Source organism: Mandrillus leucophaeus, unplaced genomic scaffold, assembly GCF_000951045.1.
Source record: "Mandrillus leucophaeus isolate KB7577 unplaced genomic scaffold, Mleu.le_1.0 Scaffold1938, whole genome shotgun sequence".
NCBI lineage: Eukaryota > Metazoa > Chordata > Mammalia > Primates > Cercopithecidae > Mandrillus > Mandrillus leucophaeus.
Genome location: NW_012101963.1, coordinates 3913 through 23232, shown reverse-complemented (window position 1 = coordinate 23232; position 19320 = coordinate 3913). Strand labels below are relative to the sequence as shown.

The 19320-nt window shown below is 33.9% G+C and overlaps 1 protein-coding gene across 1 annotated transcript in view; it reads right to left on the bottom strand.

The window, feature by feature from the left end:
* DIRC1 (disrupted in renal carcinoma 1) overlaps nucleotides 1–13964 on the bottom strand; it is a 20645-nt gene extending 6681 nt beyond the window's left edge. Inside the window, 1 exon segment of the mRNA XM_011978397.1 lies at nucleotides 13872–13964. The gene's annotated coding sequence lies outside the window, so the exon portion shown is untranslated.
* Nucleotides 13965–19320: the final 5356 nt, after the last annotated feature.

Below are 19320 nucleotides of genomic sequence, written 5' to 3'. Positions count from 1 at the left end.
TGGGGAGTTATACCTGATGTAAATGATGAGTTGATGGGTGCAGCACACCAACATGGCACAAGTATACATATGTAACAAACCTGCATGTTATGCACATGTACCCTACAACTTAAAGTATAATAATAATAAATAAATTTAAAAAAAAAAGAATTAGTTTTAAACAGAAAAGTTTTAATTCAAAACTGTTGGAATTTTGTTGCAAGGAATACTCTCTTAAATATCTCAAATTCTGAGAGTTCATGTTAGAGATAACAATCACTAAGTAGAACTTGTAGGAAGTAACAAGTTTCTGGCAATAAGAAAAAATTCTTATTTCAAAATGTAGCATTTCTGAAATTTGGAGCCATTTTGCCTGCCACAGGTAAGGTCACTTGTGATATACTTGTTTTTATGTAAACTAGGCAAACATAGTGACAGAAAAAATACATATTCACTTGGCAGTCACCACACTTATTTACACTCATACCACCACATGAGATTAAATCTGATTTCAATTTGGATACCAAATTTGTAATTCAAATGCCTGCAGATATTATAGCAATGAGGTAAAAAGTCTGTATACTATATTTATTTTCATATGACAGAAAATGAAAATACAACTAAATTTCTTGAAATGGTTCATAACATGTTCTTGGCTATGTAGTCTACAATGGATAACTCAATCATTCCAAAGTCAAGAACAGATCGAGTCCCGTTTTTGTCAAAAGTTACCAGTTGACCTTTAAGAGAAGCCATTATACTTCTGGAAATATACAATTTAATAAAAGGGGAGAAAAGTTTGTTAATTCAACCAAATTCGAAATTCTGATAAAACATTGATATTCTTCAATAAAACTCAAGATTACGAAGAATTCTAAATATGATAAAAATATCAAGATTACAAAAACAAAAAATACAAAATATGTCACTGTGATATTCAAAAGTAATTCAGAACACGCTTTATCTTTTGAAAATTCAGAAGGCTCAGATACAGACTTCTATTTGAGGCTGAAAAAGTAAGAGATATAACTGTGGCAACCGTGAAGACACTCCTCTCCTATCTCAGATCTCCACTGCAGGAAGCATAACTGACCAATGACCCGTGGTCCCACGTGCTACAGTTTGAGATGCATCATTGCATGTGCACAGAGGCCACAGGTCCCAGGTACCCTCTCAACCAATGATGTTGTAAGGCAGAGACCCAAAGCCAGGCACTTTTCTCCCAGGTCACTTTGGCTTGAAGACCCCTCATTGGTTTTGCTGAAACTTCCTTAATTATTATTATTATTGGTAGTATACTTTAAGTTCTGGGATGCATGTGCACAACATGCAGGTTTGTTACATAGGTATACACGTGCCATGGTGATTTGCTGCATCCATCAACTCATCTACATTAGGTATTTCTCCTAATGCTATCCCTTCCCTAGCCCCCTACCCCTCAACAGGCCCCAGTGTATGATGTTCCCCTCCTTATGTCCATGTTTTCTCATTGTTCAACTCCCACTTATGAGTGAGAACATGCGATGTTTGGTTTTCTGTCCCTGTGTTAGTTTGCTGAGAATGAGAATGGTGGTTTCCAGCTTCATCCATGTCCCTGCAAAGGACATGAACTCATTCTTTTTTTTTTTTTTTTTTGGCTGCATAGTATTCTATGGTGTATCTCTGTGCCACATTTTCATTTTCTTTATCCAGTCTATTATTGATGGGCATTTGGGTTGGTTCCAAGTCTGCTATTGCGAACAGTGATGCAATAAACATACGTGTGCATGTGTCTTTATAGTAGAATGATTTATAATCTTCTGGGTATATACTCAGTAATGAGATTGCTGGGTCAAATGGTATTTCTGGTTGTAGATCCTTGAGGAACTGCTACACTGTCTTCCACGATGGTTGAACTAATTTACATTCCCGCCAACATTGTAAAAGTGTTCCTATTTCTCCACATCCTCTCCAGCATCTGCAGTTTCCTGACATTTTATGTTCGTCGTTCTAACTGGCGTGAGATGGTATCTCACTGTGGTTTTGATTTGCATGTCTCTAATGACCAGTGATGATGAGTCTTTTTTCGTATGTTTGTTGGCTGCATAAATGTCTTCTTTTGAGAAGTGTCTGTTCATATTCTTTGCCCACTTTTTGATGGATTTGTTTTTTTCTTGTAAATTTTATGTTCCTTTTAGATTCTGGATTTTAGTCCTTTGTCAAATGGATACATTGCAAAAACTTTCTCCCATTCTGTAGGTTGCCTGTTCACTCTGATGATAATTTCTTTTGCTGGGCAGAGGCTCTTTAGTTTAATTAAATCCCATTTGTTAATTTCGGCTTTTGTTGCCACTACTTTTGGTGTTTTAACCATGAAACCTTTGCCCGTGCCTATGTCCTGAATGATACTGCCTAGGTTTTCTTCCAGTGTTTTTATGGTTTTGGGTCTTATGTTTAAGTCTTTAATCCATCTTGAGTTAATTTTTGTATAAGGTATAGTTTCAGTTTTCTGTAGGTCCAGTTTCAGTTTTCTGCAAATGGCTAGCCAGTTTTCCCAACACCATTTATTAAATAGGGAATTCTTTTCCTTCCTCCTAAACTTTCTTTTCTTCTCTCCTCCACTAGGACTGAACCTACTTTGTGTTCTGAAAACTCTCCTCTCCTTTTCTGTCCCCAATAACATTTTTCTTCACAAAGAAAATGTGTTTAATCCCTACAGCAGATTTGCTTCTCAAATAACCCAAATTAAGATAGTAACCTAAAATTCTGTTGGCAAAACTTCCTTTTGCTTGTAAGTCAATTACGAATGCAATATATAAATAATTTCCAGAAAAATCTGTAACTACGTTAGTATATATCTTATAATTTATAGCATCTTAGAACTGAGAAATTAAGTAATGGTTGTAGTTTGTTGAAAATTTGTTGAATGTTATTCTGTCCTTTGAAATTTTTGTGATGTGAGCATAAGCCCTGTAACCCATTTTGTGTGAAGTCAAATATGTTGCTCATGATTTCTCCAAAGTGCCTTGGGCTTACATTTGAATGACCATTGCTAGTTCTCAGTTACTGCTTCGTCTGCTTTCTTGATTTCATTTTTATCTCCTCTTGCATGAAAGAATTTTCTCATGTCTTCTTTTGAAATATAGGACTCAGTTACCTTGACCTATTTTAAAAATGCACATGGAAACACACACAAATGAAGACTCCCACACACAGACCCTTAAGGCACTTATATATGTGCAATAGAGTTTACAAAATGTTTAAGAAATCAGAGAGACAGATTTTAAAGAATTAGAATTTAGTTGAATATTAGATAAATCTATTTTAAAAGTCTTTGGTCAACCAGAAACCAGGTTTTTACTAATCTGCTTTGTCTTTCAGCTCCATCCTTCTGCTATGATGCCCACATCTGTTTGTTTGTGTATCTCTCCATCTTCCTCCTCTCCTTTCCCAACTTTCCTCCTCCCTTCAAATTTGTATTTATTTCTTAGAGACTTAAGCCGTTTCTTTACTGACTCTTGCCCATTCATACGTTCAGACCTCTCTCTTCTAGAATAGTCAGCAATTCATACAATAATGCTATCTAATAGCCTCAAAATTGCAATAAATTATAACAACAAGATATATATTTCTCATTTGTAGGTCTCTGGGTTATAGTCCAGTTCATCTTATCTGGGTTTGTCTGGGTTTACCTATGCTACAGATTGCGATTCTTATCAGCAGCTATAAAGGACAGGTTCTTTTCTTAGTGGTTAGTGGAGACCCAAGAGGTTAATAAATACCATTTTACCTAGCAATCCCATTACTGGGTATATGCCCAAAGGATTATAAATCATTCTACTATAAAGATACATGCACAAGTATGTTTATTGCAGCACTGTTCACAGGAGCAAAGACTTGGAACTAAACCAAATGCCCATCAATGATAGACTGGATAAAGAAAATATGGCACATATACACCATAGAATACTATGCAGCCATAAAAGAAGATGAGTTCATGTCCTTTGCAGGGACATGGATGAAGCTGGAAGCCATCATTCTCAGCAAGCTAACACAGAAACAGAAAAAATAAATACCGCATGTTCTCACTCATAAGTGGAAGTTGAACAATGAGAACACATGGACACAGGGAGGGGAACATCACACACCAGGGCCTGTTGAGGGGTGTGGCGCTAGGGAAGGGATAGCATTAGGAGAAATACCTAATGTCAATGACAAGTTGATGGATGCAGCAAGCCACCATGGCAAGTGTATACCTATGTAACAAACCTGCACGTTCTGCACATGTATCCCAGAACTTAAAGTATAATTTAAAAAGTAAGCAAATGTAAAGCCTTGCTTTGTGTCATATTTGCTAATATTCATTTGACTAAAGCAACTTATAAGACCAAGCCAAACCAAAATCAACAATGTAGATAAATATTTTTTACCTGTAATGGGGGGTACTATAGTCACATGGCAAAGTATACTTATATGTATAATTCCTTAGAAGGGTGGAACAATGAGTGGAGAAGAATAGTCCAGTCTACCATAAAATCCAACTCACAGAAGACATAACAAGGTATTTTCCTAAGTAAAGTAGGTTTGCTACTTAAGAGGACTTCTTTTCTATCAATCATTAAGATAAGATAATTTTAAATATAATGTGGCTATTTGTTTAAAAAATACCTGGTTCTGACATATTGGGTCTGAGGATATGCAAGAAAATAATGACAAAAAATGTGAAAAATTCTTCCAATAAGTATTATTACATGAATCAATATTCCAAAATACGTAAGAAAACTAATGCTAAAATGGATGGAAAATGAAATCAACAGTTGCTAGATAAGTTCACTCCAAATAAAATAAAAATGATAAAATAATCTGAAAAAAAAATCGATTGTATAATAAATATATTTATGACTCTTAAAGAGATAAATAACAGCCATATGCAGAGAATAAAGATTTCAAAACAAGTAGAATTAACACCTGTAGAAGAAAGTAGGAGCCCTGGAAATGAAAACTAGAATCATTGAAAGGAACAACAACACTAATTAATCAATTCAGAGATAGTATTGAGGAATTCTCCAAGGGCACAGCATAAAGAGACGCAAAGGTAAAATACTTCATAAAACAGTCTAAGAAATGGAGCATAGGTTTGGAAGTGTCAGTATAGGTCTATGAGGAGTTCCAGGAGACAATAGCAAAGAGCAGATCAATTTTTGGAGAATGCGTGGGATTTTTTACAGAATTAAAGACATGTGACCTCAGATTGAAAGTGATAATTGAAAGTACAAAGCAAGATATAAATGACAAAGAAGTAAATACCCATAGCTAAATGCTTTGTGAATGAAAACATTACAGATGATGAGAGATAACGATTACCAACAAAAGAACAGATTATCAACAAAAGAACTACAATCTGGACTCTGACATCCAATTAATCTACCATTCAAACATGAAGATAATATAAATAGATACACAAAGATGAAGTTGGGAACAATAGACACTGGGGATTACTAATGGGGAGAGAGAGACAGGCATCATGGTTTGAAAAACTACCTATTGGGTACAATCAATGCTCACTACCTGGGTGACAGAATCCATACCCCAAACCTCAGAATCACATAAAATATCCACGTTATGAACCTGCAAATGGACTCTCTGAACCTAAAATAAAAGTTGAAGAAAAAATAGATGAAGAGAATTTTATGATCCGTAGCCCACACAGTAAGAACTTCTATAGAAATAAGCAATTTCATATAATTTGTTAAATTAAAAGTGATTTGCCATTTCCTATTTTATTCAAATTCTCAACAGTCAGAACCAGTATTATTTGTAAAATCTTCAACAAAGAGTAAAATTGAAGTTACATGATTAACGGACTCTTACAAGTGTTTCTTAAATTAATCCTCACTCTATTTCTCGTACATAAATAATTACTCAGTTACAGAACATTTGATCTCTCAGATAAAAGGAGTGATTCTAGAATTGTAATACAAATCAGGGATTTTGATGCTAAGCATAAGTTCTGCAAACGTAAGTTACTGTACATCATATACTATCAGAGAAAAATCAGCAGCTAACCTTTTTCCTGATATGTTTATCTAGAGAACATTAAAAGAATCTTCTTATTTCATGAGAATTATTTTCTGAGGATTTGGCATGGCTGTGTGTGGAGTCTGTATGTAACTATTATTGTATTTACTTATTGTCATTTATTTTGTTTACTTCACTGATGGGGTCAACTATCAATGGACAGTTGCAGTGATTATTGGAAAGTCTCTTGTTTTCCTTGCTGGCACAGTAGAGGCATCTTTCAATTCACATCTTACCCTTGAATAACTGATTAAAAAGGATTTACCTATCATTTAAAACAAATAAACAGAAACCAGAGAATTTTTTTTCTTAGGGCCATAATACTGTAGACTTCTCAGTCTTTTAAGAAGACAGAATGGAACTCATTTTCTGAGCTCTGCATAAGTTCATACTACATTTATCTTTCAGGTATTTATTTTCTGGGCAATAATAGAGTTACATAATTGGCCCCATGCTTTTAAAATAATCAGTTACTCTGAACTCATGCGAAGCATATGGAATATAGTTAGTGGATGCCAGTCATTGTTATCATAAAATATAATAAATCTATTCCCCAAAGCATGAGAGAATTAACCATTGGTTGTTTTGGGGTGTGGCATAAACTAGTCACTAATATTTTTGGCCTTGAGTACACCTCTGAGACAAGTGCACTGAAATCTAAACCATTCCCATAGCTGGTATGTGTTACTCAGACTACATGTAGTAACTGAGAACTGTGTCATGATGGGGAGGAAAACTAATTATTTCCAGTACCCTCACCCAAGTTTAAGAGTGTGTGAAAACATACCTGCTAGATTTTAATAGGGCTGGTGTTTTCAAAGCTCTCTGTGGTTATGTGATCATGTCTATAAAAGAATATAAAATTTATTGAAGTTGGTAAAGTTACAAACCTACAAAATGAAAGGAATGAGATTCAATGACTTAACATTGACATATTTCAGAGGCAGTTTCCAACCAATGAAAATAGAATTTGTGATTTCAAAAGTTTAATACATGTTTGAGAAGAAGACTAAATATAAGTTATATCCTTCCACTGCTGGCTATTATGGAACTTACAGAGCAAGACTGTGCAAGTGGATATATCTAGACTAAGAAGAAAAATACTAATGGAATCCAGGTGTGAGTATAGATTTAGAGCCAGATAACTCTTAAATTCCTATTTAGTGGCCAAGGAGTCAGACAGCCAGGAAGATTGTGGCAAAGTAAAGAAAATTGAAATCAACTCAGGAAATAGTAACTAAGCAGTCTTGTTCATGGAAGAGCTCTTATGTGTTCTACAGAGTATGACTCCTGGGCAGGCCACAAGGTGAAATAATCAAAACAATAAACGCAATAGCTAACAGATAATGACTTTTCCTATGTACTAGATATGTATCTCATTTACTCTTCTAACCTGATGATTAGGAAGCTATATTTAAACCCTTTTAACTCATGCCCTTTCAATCTCAGCATGCCTCACTCCACCTTCTGAGTCTGGTCTCATCTCCCCTGCATGCCCATTCTCCTCTGTTTCTATGAAGATCTGCTTTCTGTATACTGTAATTTGTGTTTTTTGTTTGTGTGTGTATTTGTTTGAGGCAGGATCTCACTCTGTCACCCAGGATTAAGTGCAGTGGTGGAATCTCAATCTCAGCTCACTGCAACCTCTGCCTCAGGGGCTCGATGTGTTATTTTGCTACCCATCTATAACATCTAATGCATGTTTCTTTATTCTATTAAACAATACACTTCCCTCTAAGTTTGAACAACAAGTCAAATACATGAAACTTGACTGACTTGCTCCATCTAGCTTTAAATTAGGGGGCAAGATATCCTTTTAAGAGTTGATCATTAAATAATTTATTTTGAATATATAAACCCACAAATTCAGGACCTTTATTTTAAATACTATCCTATTCGTAGATATGCATGATTGATTTACTCTGCTATCAGTCACTAAATGTACTCTACGCTCTTTGTTGAGTTTAGCAAGTATCAGTAATTTTAACATTATTTCTTAAAATAGTGTCACTTCCCAAATTAAGTGTTAAAGCTGGAACTTCTTAGAAAGATGCACACCACCCTTTCATGGCCTTTCTCTGCAACTTCATCTCCCAGTAACCTTGCCTTACAGACTATGTTTTAGCCAAATAGTTCCCCAGTGACAACTGGCTGTTTTATGACACTATGTGTTTGCTCGTATGTTGTCATGTTGCTTTTTCACTTTACTGATGACTGCTTCTTTCAGATACGCTCAGAGTTGTGTTGATTATCTCTCTTCTGTGAACTCCTTAAGCATAATATTTGCATATACACACACAATCTCTTAGTAAAATTACCTGTTTTTGTGTCAGTTTCCTCCAGAGTCATTCTAGCTCTCCAAAGTGAGACAGATTCTCATGCAACCCTCTATTTCCAGTGCTTATTCAGTGTCCATGACATGGCACACACTAAACTAAATAGAGCTCATGCCTCCTATCTCCCTATTACCTCACGTTTACTCTTATGATGCAGGGAAAATGCATATTGATAGTTTTTTATTTTTAATTTTAGACTATTTGAATCTGTTTCAATTATGTTGTTTTCACGTGCAAGTAACAGAAAGCTCAATTAAGTCTTTTTTAAACAATGAAAGTTCTGTGTCAGTTCATATGAAACTACAAGTGCAGAAATAGGTTTTGAAGAATTACTTAATCAGAGTTCCAGCTCAATTTCTAAGTGATTCAGTTCTTTGGCCATAAGTTACTATTCACAAGGGGAGCAAGATGACTACAGCAATTCTGGGTATCACCCATACATATTACACTGCTCAGGAAAACAGAGAGAAATGGCATGTCTTCTCCATCCTAGTGAAGAGTGGATTTATGCTCCTATGGTTCACAACTAAAGCTAATGGTAGACACAGTACCAGGAATTAATTAAAACCAGGAATCTTAAGTTTAGCACTGTCTAATATATGACTGTTTAGAATAATATTTTTTTACTTTTTGAGATAATTAAATTAAAAACCAAGTTTTATTACATATAACACAGTTCTTGGGATTCCTCACAGGTAAGGAAAAGAAATAAAAGAGTTACTGTTAAAAATATGTTTACACAAAGTTGTTTGTGTTAACATTTAAAATGTTCCAAAAATATTTCATTTTTAAAATGAATTTACTCAAGTAAATCTCCAGGGGATTCCTCAAACTTCAGAATGAAACAAAGCAACAGACAAACGAACATACTATAACTCTTAGTCATATACATATTAAGAGTACAAAAGAAATATTCTTGAAAAATAAAAAGGTATTATATATTGTAATGAACTAGATATTTCAGTACAATGCTTCTCACTAAAAAACATGACTAAAAATAATAGATAAAATTACCAGTTTTTTACATTCTATGAAACAGTCTAAATAAAATTACAGTAATAAGATTAAATATTGAGGAATTAAACTAAGATGAAAAAAGTAATCATTTTATAGAAATCTATGCTCACAATAATTTATACATTTCAAATAAAATTTAATTTTCATATATGCCTTTTTTTTTTTAAAAAAAGGACATTTCACAGCACATTTTATAACCACTTTGTCTTCATGTTGGGAGTACACTATACATATTAAATCTTTTGGAAGTGAAGTAAGTATGATCTTCTGGCCAAGGAGACACCAGATTTCTTTTGAACTTTACAAGTAGGAGTTCTTTTTTAGTATTCAAGCACTTCAAGCTCTGCACTGTTCATTGGTGCATTTATACAATTTTTTATTATTTATAAAATGCTCACAGACTTTTATAACTCTTCTTAAACTGTCCCTGTGGCTCAAATATCTACAGAGTAAGATTCATACTACTTATGGGTCCATATTACTCATGGATCTTACCTATGTCCACTTTAGCAATTGAATCTCACCTCATGCTTTCCCTGCTTACTCTTTTGAAGGGTTTGTGTTTTTTTTTTTTTTTTTTTTTTTTACTATTTTCTGCAATATCATCTTTATAAAATACTTCTAGGTATTTGTACCAACCGTTCTTCTAGTACTTATTACCTCTCTCCTCTTTGCTGTTTCGTAAACAGTTTTCCTTTAAGAAATCAGTTCAAAGGTAACCTATGTGAAATATCCCTAAACCAGTTCCTATTAAAATTTCCTCTATGGTGTCATAGAATTAGCTTTATATGTCCAGTAATTCAAGGGGCATGAACAATAGAATGTATTTAACCAATGATTATTGAATTAACAAATCTATTAATCTTGTAAATCAAAAACATAGAAACAAATGTCAGCTTTATGCCTCTATGTTGTTTTTGCTATTTTAAAAAATTATCTGTGAAGATAGAAATAGTAGACTAATATTTATGATTATAAATAAAATATTTATTGTGTATCATTGTGATATTAAATTATATTTTAATCATAAGTTCCTATCCTATAAACTTAATATTGATTTTAAAACATTTTCTGAAACTTATCTCTAGTGAAGCGTTAAAGACCTGTAAAACTCAAATATCTCTTATGAATTTCTGAGAGTCCTTGAAAATTGTCTACTGCTGTAGTCTAAATGTATCCCTCTAAAATTCACGTTGAAAACTTATCCCATGGCAGGATATTAAAAAGTGGGGCATTCTGAGAAGTGATTCATGTATCATGAGCAGAGCCCTCAGGAATGGAATCTGTACTCTTATAAAAGCGGGTGAAAGGTGCTGCCCGCTCCTCCTGCCATGTGAAGCACAGTGTTTGTCCCTTTTGCAGTGTGAGGACACAGCTAGAGGTGCTGTCTATGAGGAATAGAGACTTTACCAGGTGGAGAATCTGCTCGTGCCTTGATCTTGGGCTTTGCAGCCTTCAGAACTGTGGAAAACAAAATCCTGTTGTTCATAAATTATTCAGTTTAGGATTTTTTTTTTTTGTTGTTACAGCAGCTCAAACACACTGAGACACCTACCCAATTGCTTTTCTACAGATTCTGCTTGATGTGGAAAAGTGTCCAGGTAAAGATAGAAAATTTCTTATTTCTCTCTTGTTTCTGAGGATTGTCATATTTCTGATCCCAAAGGAAAAACAACGAGGATTTCTGGGTAAATTTTTGCTTTTCTGTTATAGATACTACATATTTTTTGCTTCTTTTTACTGCTGAAATCTGGTCATGAATTGGAGGTGAGGAGGCACCATTAAGATTCTAATAATGAAAGTTGCATGTAAAAAACAGTTGGTCATAAGTTTCTGATCTTTAATGACAACGTAAGATGGCTACAGCAGTCCTGGCCAGACTAATGTTAAGACTGGTCAGAAACTCCTTTTGAAATTTTTAAATAGTTTTGTTGTGCTATAGTTCATGTATCAATTCTCCTATTTAACGTATGAAGTCCAATGGTTTTTAACACTAAAACAGATAACATGCAACCATAACCAAAGTCATTTTTAGAATTTTTTCATGAGCTCAAAAGGAAAACCTGTGCCCTTAGCCTATTACTCTTTATACTCTGCTGTCCCTAAGACACCACTAATGTATTTTTGTCTCTGTAGATTTTCCTACTCTGGACTTTATGAATGAAATCATTTGATACATGGTCTTTTGTGATAGACTTCTTTGATTTAGCAAAATGTTTCCAGGTTGATTGATGTGGTATCATGTACCAGTACTTCATTTTCTTAGGGCTGAAAAAATATCCCATTGTGTTGATGTGCCACAATTTGTTTATCCATTTATCAGTTAATGGGCATTTGGGTTGTTTCTACCTTTTGGCTATCATAAGTAATGCTGCTATAAATATTTATGTACAATTTTTGTGTGGATTCGTGTTTTCATTTTTCTTAGGTAAATACCTAGAAGTGGAATTGCTGAGTTATGTAATAATTACATGTTTAATTTATTGGGAAACTTCCAGATTATGTCCTGAAATTAGCTAAACTTCCAAAAAAGAAAGTTTCATAAGTGTATGACCCTTTAAGATAATGACTTGATCTGTCTTCCCTTTATATTTTGAAAATTCTACCCAATCTTTGCTCACTGTAATATATGTAATGAAACATTATATAGATTTGCAACACAAATCAACGTGAAAGAAATGAATAATTTATATTATATGTTTCATTTTACTACTTTCAAAAAGAATACATTATATAACAACTTAAAAATTTAGAAAGAAAACAATCAGGCAGTGTAATTTACAACTCTAAAATATTTACTCCCTGGTTTCCTTAAACTGTATACCTTTCTATATTGATATACATTAATAACAAACCTTGATTATTAAACATATTTTCAGAAAATGTTAGTTGAATAAGAGAAATCATATATATTTATATTTATATTTACATCTTACTGGCTGGTAAAACGAGATATTGAAATATGGGGCGGTGAGAAATAACAAAATGAAAGCACAGTTTTGTGTGAGTAATCTTTGAACAATTGAGTCACATTTGGCATAGACCCACTGAAGGGACTGTTTTAGAAATGTACTTGGTAATTTTATGGCCAGTCGTTAGGGTATAGAATATATTCCATATTACTTATTATCATAGTGTGCCAAGCTAATAAATTAAAAATTATTAATGTTGAAACTTAAAAAAATAAAAAGATCTTAGCCAAGTTGAGAGAAGTGGATTTGGACTTGCCCAAGCACTAAGGAGCAGAAACGTTTACCATGTGCTTCTATCACTTTTAGTGCAGGATACATGGTGGGATGTATATAGGCTGTAATTTATAACAGATGCCAAAGTAGAAATAGATTTGGAATTTATAAAAATCTTACATTTAAAGGAAATATTTTGCTGGTTGTATTGTATCAGCAATTTAAATATATTTCCTACTACCATTGTAAGAAGGAATATTTTTTCAAGTGCTTAATTCATGAAAAAGATATGTTAACAAAATGAATATAAGCTCTGTTTATGGCCAGGAGTCTGCTTTGGGGAACCCCACCCTCACTCACAGCCCAGACTGAGATCCACTAAGGAACCTGACCTGCAGGGGCTTGTGTTTCTGCTACTTCCCCATGGACTTAGGGTAGTGCTGTTCCCTGTAGAAAGAAAAATATATGTCCCATTAATTTCTTTATTGTATATAAGATGGCTTTTCTTAAATGTAAATAAGGATGTTTCATTTATTTAAATAAAATTTTAGAAATTGGCATTGGATAAAAAAGGAAGGTTTTGCAAATGTGAGAGATAAGGAATTTGACAGAATTGGATCACTAGGTCCAGCAGTTTCTAAGCCAGAAATATGCAACATCTTCTATGTAACTTTTCTAACTACCCATACCCAAATGACACAAATTGATTTTATTTCTTAGTTGTCAATTGAGTTTACCATCCAATCTAAGGCAGACATTACTTGTCACCTGTGTTACTGAAATGCCTTCTGATACAATTGTATGTGTAACGTATATTGATAAGGAAGAGAGATTATATGAGTTACAATTAGGTTTTTCTCAGTATTTCTCCATGTCCCCAGCTTTCCTCCACAACAAATATTCACAAAATTTTCTTTTGTATCTTACAAATATACCCCATGGAAATACAAATTAAGTCATACACACGAAAGCATATTGATACATGTTTATGTTGTTTATACAGGTTGTAGGATATTTTCTACAATGTTCTCCAATTTGTATATTTCACTTAAAAATATATATTAGAGATGATTTAATGACAGTTCTTATAGAATCAATATTTGTTTTAATGGTAGCATAGTATTCTTCTGTATAAACCTAATGGCCGGGCATGGTGGCTCATGCCTGTAATTCTAGCACTTTGGGAGGCCAAGGCGGGCAGATCATGAGGTAAGGAGATCGAGACCATCCTGGCCAACATGGTGAAATCCCGCCTCTACTAAAAATACAAAAATTAGCCAGGCGTAGTGGTGGGCGCCTGTAATCCCAACTGCTTGGGAGGCTGAAGCAGGAGAATTGCTTGAACCCAGGAGGCGGAGGTTGCAGTTAACCGAGATTGCGCCACTGCACTCCAGCCTGGGCAACAGAGTGAGACTCCATCTAAAACAAAACAAAACAAACAAACAAACAAAAACCTAACACATTTAGTACATTATACAATAGGAAGTTCTTGTTACATTTTACATATACATTATACAATGAATATCTCTTATTAATGAATATATGATATATTTCCAATTTTTTGGTTATTATAAATAAACATGTTCCAATGTGTATTCATATTCATACAATTTTGGACACTTGGAGAGTAAAATAAATTCTTGGAAATGGTTGTATATCTTTTACTCTTTGATTTACATTGGCAAAATGCTCTCCACAGAGGCTCTGTCAATTTGCCCTCCCACCAAAAATGTCTGAAGTTGTCTGTTTTTCTTCCTCCTTGTGAACAAAATATGTAACCAATTTTTAAATAAATCTCTATTGATGTGATTGGTGAGAAATCACTTAGTCTTATTTTCCATTTCCCTTATTGTAAATTAGTTTATGTATATTTTCACAAGTTTAAAAGCCCTTTGTTTTTCTTTTTATGTGTACTATTTATGTTATTTTGCCCATTTGTAGTTGGGCTGTTGGGTCTTGTTGATTTTTAGGAACATTTAAATATAAATTAAAATCTAGTCTTTTTTAGATATAGATGCTTGTTTGAACTTTTTTTTTTTAAGGCTCTATTCCAATCATTTTATAATTTGTATGGCATCGTATTTATACCTTTTGATCTGTTAGAACTGTGTAACTTTCCTTCTCATTAGTCTCTGCCGGCACCCAGCCCAGTGCTCAGCCATAGAAGACACTAGATGAACTTTAAAAATGGAAAAAAACTGTTTAATTAAAGTGTGAAGATTTTTTTAAATGTGAAAATCTAATTTATTTCTACTTAGTATCTATGAGATTATAAACTTTTTGAAAGAAGAATTAATTCTTTAGTCTTATTTCCCATTTTTCAAATAAAAGTATAGATTGAAGTTTGGATGGAAGCATGGACCAGTTTGTGGAAGGCAGACATTTTTAAATGTGGAAAATTAAATTAGATTTTTAATAATGATGCTGTCCATATTTCATAAATAGAAGTTATTTAAATAATTTTAGTTTCAGCCAAAAAATAGTTGAAATGACTTTTAGCCTCTCACAAAAGAACTAACTTACAACTTATGGTGAAAATTCATGAATGAAACAGATCAGATTAGATTTACTATTGACAGTTGAATTAAAACAGTTAAAGTTAAAACAGTTGAATTTAGTTGATGTTAAGTAATTATTTCAAATAATTAGCATGTGTTGAACACCATTTAATATCCTATTATATCTTCCAAAATTTTAGGATTTAGAAAGACGTTTATGCTGCACTTAAACATCAAAACAAATTTTTCCATTAAAAAAACCAAAGAGTCTCATCATTCATATGCTGAGTTAAGGATACCAACAGTGAATCCCACATATGAAATAGATTCAAATATTTGCTAAATTATTCATATTTTTATTATTAATTGTTTTCCTTTTTAAAATTTATCAACCTACTTATCAACAATAGCCATTCTGACTGGTGTGAGATGGTATCTCATTGTGGTTTTGATTTGCATTTCCCTAATAATTAGGGATGTTGAGTATTTATTCATATGCTTTTGGCAGTACGCCTACTTTTGAAATGTTTTTATTCATGTTCTTTGCCAATTTTTTTAATGAAATTGTTTTTTGCTTGTTGATTTGTTTATATTCCTTATAAATTCTGTATATTAGGCCTTTGTCAGAGGCATGTTTTGCAAATGTTTTCTCCCATTCTGTACGTTGTCAGTTTACTCTGTTGATAGTTTTGCTTGCTTCTTTGTTTGTTTTGCTGTATAGAAGCTCTTTAGTTTAAATAGGTCCCACTTGTCTATTTTTGGTTTTATTGTAATAGCTTTTGGAAACTTCATCATTAAATCTTTGCCAAGGCCTAGGTCTGGATTGGTACTTCCTAGATTTTCTTCTAGAGTTTTTATAGTTTTAGGTATTATATTTAAGTTGTTAATCCTCTTGAGTTTATTTTTGTGTATGGTGAAAGGATGGGGTCTAGTTTCAATCCTCTGCATATGGCTAGCCAGCTATCCCAGAGCCATTTATTGAGCAGGGAGTTCTTTCTCCATTGCTTGTTTTTGTTGACTTTGTCAAAAATCAGATGATTGTTGGTGTGCAGCTTTATTTCTGGGTTCTCTAACCTGTTCCATTGTTCTGTATGTCTGTTTCTGCACCACTACATTGCAATTTTTGTTACTGTAGCTTCATAGTATAGTTTGAAGTCAGTTGGTATGATGCCTCTGGCTTTGTTATTTTTTAAGTTCAGATTACATTGGCTATTTGAGCCCTTCTGTGGTTCCATATGAATTTTATAACAGTTTTTTCCAATTCTATGAAAAATGATAGTGGTAGTTTGATAAGAACAGCACTGAATCTGTAAACTGCTTTGGACAGTATGACCATTTTAAAAATATTGATTCCTCCTATCCATGGGCATGACATGTTTTTCCATTTGTCTGTGTCATGTCTGATTTCTTCTAGCAGTGTTTTATAATTCTCATACCCTGGTTAGCTGTATTCCTAGGTATTTTATCTTATTTTTGGTTATTGTGAATGGGATTGAGTTATTGATTTGGCTTGATTTGATTCTCAGTTTTGACATTACTGTAGTATAGAAATGCTACTGATTTCTCTACATTACTTTTGTATCCTGAAGCTTTACAGAACATGTTTATCAGGTCTAGGAGCCCTTGGGCAGAGACTGTGGGGTTTTCTAAGCATAGAATCATATTATCAATTATGGAGATTGTTTGACTTCCCCTCTTTCTATTTGAATGCCTTTTATTTGTTTGTCTTGCCTGATTGCTCTGGCCAGGACTTCCAGTACTATTTTGAATAAGAGTGGTGGGAGTGGGCATTTTTGTCTTGTTGCAGTTCACAAGGGGCATGCTTCCAGCTTTTGCCCATTCGGTATGCTGTTGGCTGTGGGCTTGTCATAAATGGCTCTTATTAGTTTTAGGTATGTTCCTTCAATGCCTAGTTTGCTGAGGGTGTTTAATATGAAGGATGTTGAATTTTATTGAAAGTCTTTCTGTGTCCATTGAGATGATCATGTGTGTTTTAGTTTTGGTTGTTTATATGATGAGTTACATTTATTAATATTAATTTGCATATATTGAACCAACCTTTCATTCCAGGATTAAAGTCTATGTAATCATGCTTTAGCTTTTTGGTGTGCTTTTATCATGATTAATAAGTCTATTTAATCATGAGTTTAGCTTTTCAATTTGCTAGTATTTTGTTGAGGAGTTTTGTGTCTATGATATTTGTTTATGCCTAAAGTTTTCTTTTTTTGTTGTGTCTCTGCTAGGTTTTGGTATCAGGATGATGCTGGCATCATACAACGTGTTAGGGAGGAGACTCTGCTCCTCGATTTTTTGGGATGATTTCAGCAGGATTGGTACTAGCTGTGAATCCGTTTGGTACAGAGTTTTTTCTAGTTTATAGAGTTTTATTTTTTTTATTACTGATTCAATTTAGAACTCACTATGGTCTATTTAGGTATTCAGTTTCTTTCTAGTTCAATCTTGGGAGGTTATAGGTTTCCAGGAATGTATCCATTTCTTCTAGTGCTTCTAGTTTCTGCGCACAGAAATGTTTGCAATACACTCTGAGGTTTTCTTTCTTTTTTCTTTCTTTTTTTTTTTTTTTTTGTATTTTTGTGAGCTTGGTGGTAATGCCATCTTTGTCATTTCAGATTGTGTATATTGGGTTATTATCTTTTTATTACTCTGGCTACTATCTATCAATCTTATTTATTCTTTCAAAAAACCATTTTTCCATGAATTTTCACATCTCAATTTTGTTCAGTTTAGCTCCAATTTTGGTTATTTCTTTTCTTCTGCTAGCTTTGGGACTGGTTCACTGTTGTTTTTATAATTCCTCTAGATATGATGTTAGTTGTTAATTTGAGATCTTTCTAACTTTTTGATCTAAGCATTTAGGACCATAAACTTTTGTCTTAACTCTGCTTTAATTGAATCTCCAAGATACTAGTATGTTGTATTTTTATTTTTATTAGTTTCAAATAGTTTCTTGATTTCTCAAATGTCTATGGGGATCATGGGGTCTCCTGCAGCTAGGATTCTGGAAGTCCATTGGTGAGAGTGAGTCACTCCACACCTATTTCACTTACTCCTTCCTTGGGAGCCACTTGGGCCCAGAAATGAGTCCTGGTGCTTGGAATCCCCAGGTGCTTTTTCCAGCTTTCTACTCTTCCAGCCTGGGGTCTGCATCCTTTCTCTTTCCACACTCAATGCTATCATTCTGAAAATCTGTTTGGAGTATGCCAGTCTACTGATGATCTGGTCTCTCTAGGTAAGAACAGTTCTTCTTGACTGTGCCTATTCAGCCATCTTGGCTCTTCCTAAAATTTGGGTAACCTACAAATCACAATTTTTTTGAACTAATCTAAGATTATGAGGACAAACAAGTAGTCTTAAGTCTAAGGAAATATAGGCACTTTCCAAGAGAGACAGGACATGAGCACTGGTTCATCTGAACAAAAGTATACAAGAAAGGCACGTAGGATACAAGCAAACCGGTAAAAAAAGAAAATAAGCTAAATTTTTTAACACATATTTAAATGTTGGTTTTTGTTTAGTATAAGAGTATAGAATTGTAGCCACAAACACAAAGAAAGATTGCACTTAATCTTTTGTCCATGTAAGTCTCCTGGTGCTCACAAGAAAGGTTTAGGTCAGAGTAGGATACCAGAGACAGCTCCTACTTAATGCGAGCATTGGGGAGAAATTTACCAACCACTGTGAGAAAGGCAAAGTGCACCCATGCACCGTTATTGATTTTTTGGCACAAAGTCCCAACTAGATCATTCTTGTCTGTCTACACATTGAAAAAAAAGAAAAAGCCTTGCACCACTGAAGGAGGGACACAATATCCTGTATCTTTCAGGAAACACATGGAAATCCATTGTAGTGTGGGAAAATAAAGAGGAAAAAAAAGCACTTGATGTTGGAACAAAGTAGAACATTAGAGGTCCTCTACCACAGTGGAGCCAGGATCACTGAAAAAGACCTAAGACCTGGGAACATAGGGTTTGCCTAAAACTGATGCTAAAGCAGAACAAGAGAAAAGCCTCTCCATTCCCCAGCACCATACTACCAAGTAATGTGTGTTAAGTAATGTCAGTGTACTGCTGAAAGAGAGGCAACAACACAGAGAGAGATCTTCTCTGATTAGTAAGGCTATAGAAAAGTATAGAACTAAAAACAGAACAGAATCATTGAGGAAATCTCCCTGAAACTAAGGTCCTATCATAAGCTCAAAGAAAAGCTAGAAAACATTGAAACCAATGG